The sequence below is a fragment of the Dioscorea cayenensis genome, chromosome 14, assembly GCF_009730915.1.
Source record: "Dioscorea cayenensis subsp. rotundata cultivar TDr96_F1 chromosome 14, TDr96_F1_v2_PseudoChromosome.rev07_lg8_w22 25.fasta, whole genome shotgun sequence".
Lineage (NCBI taxonomy): Eukaryota > Viridiplantae > Streptophyta > Magnoliopsida > Dioscoreales > Dioscoreaceae > Dioscorea > Dioscorea cayenensis.
The window spans coordinates 7,709,228-7,714,518 of record NC_052484.1 but is presented as its reverse complement, the minus strand read 5'-3'; the positions used below and the strand labels follow the sequence as shown (position 1 = coordinate 7,714,518).

At 43.1% G+C, this 5,291-nt stretch overlaps 1 non-coding gene across 1 annotated transcript; it reads right to left on the bottom strand.

Moving 5' to 3' along the window:
- Positions 1 to 634: 634 nt before the first annotated feature.
- On the bottom strand, positions 635 to 741 carry LOC120276570. Its single transcript, XR_005541285.1, has one exon. It is a non-coding gene; the product is annotated as a small nucleolar RNA R71 (small nucleolar RNA).
- Positions 742 to 5,291: the final 4,550 nt, after the last annotated feature.

The following is a 5,291-nucleotide window of genomic DNA, read 5'->3' as shown; positions in this document are numbered from 1 at the left end:
AGGGTGTGTCAAAGTTTTTGGCGCCGTTGCCGGGGAATAGGCGTTTTGGAAACACTTTGCAGTTTGCTATTTTAGCTATTCATCACTTATTCTATGTCACATTTTCTTATTCTTCCATCGTTTTGATTGTTTTCTTTTCTTAGGTTACTAGGTTATGACCCAAGAAAACCCTTCGACATTGGTTGAAGAAAATCCGAACATTGAACATAGAATTCATAGAAGGGGAAAAGAACCTATGCAAGAATAGTCAAATCAAGATAGGATAGAAGGTGAAGGGTCTGATTATGCCAGACCCACAGTTCTTGGCATGCAGTCCAGTATTATCCAGTCATCGATTACAACTATGAATTTTGAGCTCAAGCCAGACTTCATCCAGATGCTATAGCAGTCGGCACAGTTGAATGGTTTGGCTAATGAGGATCCAAACAATCACATTGACAACTTCTTAGAAGTGTGCGACATGCTTAAGATTAATGGAGTAACGGATAACGCTATCAAGTTGAGGGCCTTCCCATTTTCCTTGAAAGGGAGAGCAAAGCAATGGCTACATTCATTACTTAAAGCATCGATCACTACATGGGAGGAGATGGTAGAAGCTTTTCTTGCATGATATTTCCCTCCTGTAAAATCCACGAAGCTTAGGAATAAAATAATCTCTTTTATGCAAATGGAATTGGAGTCTCTATTTGAGACATGTGATAGGTTCAAGGAGCTCTTGCAGAAATATCCTCAACCTGGGTTCCTCGAGTGGATGATCATTCAGACTTTCTATAATGGTTTAAACCCAAGCACAAAGCAGTTACTTGATGCTGCAGTAGGAGGTACCTTTGGAAGCCGGACTTCATGAAGAAATGGCTATGAATAGTTATTAGTGGAACAAAAAGGACAGAAGAAGGTAGCCGGACTTCATGAGATTGATGAAGTTACCTCATTGGCAACCCAGGTTGAGTCATTGAGTAAGAAGTTAGACACTCTAACTTCTCCTAGAGTGGCAGCTATAATGAGTTACACTGAGTGTAGGGGAGGACATGCTCCACCCGATTGCCCTATTTCTATTGGTGGTACATCCTTGGTGAAACAAGTGGATTTTGTGGGTAATGCAATGAGAGGATAAGGAAATCCATATAGCAATACCTACAATCCGGGTTAGAGGAGCCACTCGAACCTTTCTTGGAGTAATCAAGGGTAACAGAAGAAGATGGCAGCACCAAATTTCCAACAACAACAACAAGCCCCAAATATGGAGAATCGAGTTTCAAGGTTGGAGAACCGGATGACCGACCTAGAGAAGGCCTTGACCAAGTTCATTCAATTGTCGGATACAAGATTTCAATCAGTTGAGGCCACACTTCGCAACCACACCACATCACTGCACAACTTGGAGAATTAAGTGGGCCAAATTGCGAAGTCACTCTCGGAAAGCCTCAAGGGAGTTTGCCTCCCTTATTCTTCGAGATTGAAGAACAACCAAAATGATGAGCAATACAAGAAGTTCTTAGGTGTATGCAAAGTTTTTGAAGGACCTCTTGACCAACAAGAGGAAGTTGGAGGAGAGTGCATCTGTGATTCTAGATACTTCATGTTCGGCGGTGGTGCAAAAGAATATGCCAAACAAGAAGAAAGACCCTAGAAGCTTTATCATTCCATGCAACATTGGCAATTTGGGTGAAGAAAAGGCATTGGTGGATTCAAGAGCTAGCATCAACATCATGCCTTACACATTCTTCCATAAGCTAGGCTTGGGAGAGCCTACACCCACTCGGATGAGACTTCAATTGGCGGACCGAACTGTTAGACAACCGACTGGCATCATTAAAGATGTACTTGTGAAAGTTGACAAGTACATATTTTCTGTGGGTTTTGTAGTGTTGGATGTTGATGAGGATATCGATGTTCCGCTAATACTTGGAAGGCCGTTCTTGCGCACTTCCAAGACTCTTATTGACATATCGCCTCGCCGAACCCATGCGACATTCTCTTGATTGATGATACTCTTTACTTTATTGACACTACTAATGAGTTAATTAATGAATACGTACAGGAAATAATGTGTCCGGACCCATATAAAGGGATGCTAGATCAAGAAGTATAGAACGAAGAAGTCTTATCACTTGGTCTAGAGAACAAGATGTAACCTACCCCAGGGATCATGAAGAGGATGGTCCAAAAGATGAAGCGAGCAAGGAGATGCCACAAGAAGCGCCCAAGGTTAATGGGGATGTGTAAGAATGGAGTAAGGGTGACGAACCCTTGGGTGGTAACAAGCTCGATAACTTCAGAGCCTTGAAAAGATTATGTTCATCATGCTTTTAGGTTGTAGGTAAGAGGGAAACCTTCATCCATGAGCCCCCGTGAGCTAAGAAGAGGTATGCCAAGCTTAGTGATGTTAAACAAGCGCTTCTTGGGAGATAGCCCAAGTCTTTACTGTTTTTCTAGGTTTTAGTTTAGTACTTGCATGAATAAGAACTTTAGTGTTGGTGTCTTAATATTTTATGTACTATTGTTGTGTTTTTCTCGTGGATTATTGGTGTTTTCGTGAGCTCAATTGTAATTGGCATAGTTTCTTGGCCATTTGAGCATGTTTTGCATGATTGTCTGGTCAGATTTTTCAATGTCTAGGCAGGCTCTGAATATATATGTGTGCAAAATTTTTTTTGCTGAGTATGTAAATATTTCTAAGTCATCCAAAGAAGACACGCGGCCATGTGTAATTTCCACATGGGAGTGTGTCTTCGTTCAGAGCTCATCCCGAGAGGACACAGGGTCGTGTGTCTATCCCTGTGAATGACCTTGTGATGGTCACAAGCCCATGGGTAATTTTCATACAGGCATGTGTTTCTCTGCAGAGTTCAGAGCTCTATCCCAAGAAGACAAAAGGGCGAGTGTCTGACCCTGTGGATGACCCTATGAATTACACACGAGCGTGGGTAATTTCCACAGGCCAGTGTGGATCTCTCCAGAGAGTTCTCATCCATCCCAAGAAGACACAGGGATGTGTGAGTGCCCCTGTGAGTATCCCTGTGAGTATCCACACGGCCGTGTTTAATTTCCATAGGGGCGTGTGGAACACTTAGCTAAATTTTTAGGGTGGACAGAGAAGCCAAAGGAGCATGTGGGTACCCCTGTGGGTCGGGCACATGGGCATGGGGAATTTCCACACACTCGTGTGGATGCATTCAGAGGTAAGTTATGCTATCCCGAGATCACACAAGGTTGTGTGAATTCCCTTGTGAAGCTCCCCTGTGAAGTCACACCAGAGTGGTAATTTTCACATGACAGTATGGATGCCCAGAATGCCAAGAGGCGCAGCTTTTCTTTAAAACCTATTCACGTTTCTTCGTCTTTTCAGTCCCAAACACTCAGAGAACGCATCATTTCACTCTCCCTACTTCTCATTGTCGATTTAGAGGGATTTCATTCGAGTTTTCTGGTCGTTTTCAAAGCTTTCATTCTCATTTCATCGGTAAGCCCTTATTCCCTTTTCTTCTTTGTCAATCTTGATTTATTTTGGTTAAATTTGGTTAATGCTACTTTGTTTACATGTTAAATGGTTGGTTCATGCTTTTAGAGTGAATTTGAGTGGAATTATGTCGTATTTTTGGAATTTTAGCACCTTGGCGTGTGGAATTTCCATACGACAGTGTGGATTTCTGCAATATTGAATCCTTGAGCTTCTTTGATCGATTCTTCTTCAATTCTTACAGGTATAGCCCCCAGATCTAAGAAACAAGCTGGCAAGCGTCCACATGAGCATTCTCCAGAGCTTGAGCATATGAAGTTTGCGATTCTCGAGCATCAGGCACGCTTTGAGAGATTGGCGAAACTCAAGTTCGGCCAATCCTGTTTTTCAGATCTGAGTGCTGTGAGAGAGATCCATTTGCGAGACGACATGGTAGATGAGGTCAAGCAGTTACTCGCTGTGGGGAGTTGATGCTATTTGTTGCTTATTCGTGAGGCGGCCATTCGTATGTTGATACTAGAGGTACTTGAATTGTTTGAGTTCAATAGATCATACTCCAGTTTTGACAGCATAGACGCTATTCAGTTCAGAGAGTTCAGCCAATATCACAGTATGAGCATCACACAGTTTTTGATCCGGTTAGGGTTATATGATGAGGCCTTTACTGACATAGGAGTATGAGCAGCTTCTTACAGATTATCCCTGTAGCTTGACTGCTCAGCGTGCGTATCAAACACTATGCGGCCAGGGATAGTACGAGCCAAGGTTATCCAAGGCCACATGTCTTTCCCGACCTGCATATCGTTATCTTCATGGTGTCTTCAGTAGGTCGGTGAACAGCCGTGATGATAGCACTAGTGTACTCAGTCACCAGGATTTACTGTATCTCTACTCAATGGTAAAGAGCGTGCCACTCCACCTAGGACACATCATGGTAGAGTACTTGCGCCATCAGGGATAGTACGCCAAGGCAGGAGTGCTCTTCTCCGGCCTGTATATTACTAGACTCATCATCAGGATGGGTCTACTGGACATGATCAGAGGAGCTAAGAAGATGATTGTGCCGTCTCCCCTCAACTTGGATACCATGCGTCTGATGGGCATGATCCATAGATATAGAGATAGGGTGTATGTGATGAACATGCCCCCACCAGAGCCAGTCGAGGTTGGAGGAGATGCAGCAGAGGGCTCATTGCCGACGCTTGAGCCACAGGCAAAGCAGGATTATACAGAGGCACCCCCTATGGCAAAGGAGCCACCATCAGTTCAGATATTCTCTCTGACTCGATCCCATGATCAATTTGAGAGGCCCGAGAGCATTGTAGGGGTATTACAGGTAGATCTGGCTGAGGTTCGCTTGACACAGGCCGCAAACTACATAGAGGTTATGGTGCATCTCGACATTCTACAACAGCTACTAGAGTGAGACGCGATTTCTCCATTCGTGATGAGACCCCGTACCCCTCAGGCATCACCAATACCATCATCACCATTTCCAGCAGCGCTGACTAATCCACTAGCATTAGTATCTTCTCTAGCATCAGCAATAGAGTAGACAACAAAATGACACCAACGCTTGAGGCATCTTTACTTTAGTTCTTTTATGTTTTAGTATTTTTATTTCTGCATTTATTTTGGACTTGTACTACTCAGAAAGGATCTTCTTTCTGAGTTTATCTTTTATTTTCAGTTGTCTCCAATTGTATTTCATTTTCATATCTTTATATACTCGAGTTTATTTTGCTTTTGTTGAGCTTTACTGAACACTCTTGTGTATACGTGCAGATGGTCTTGTGAGTATGGAATTTTAGGACTAGTCATGGACACAGTC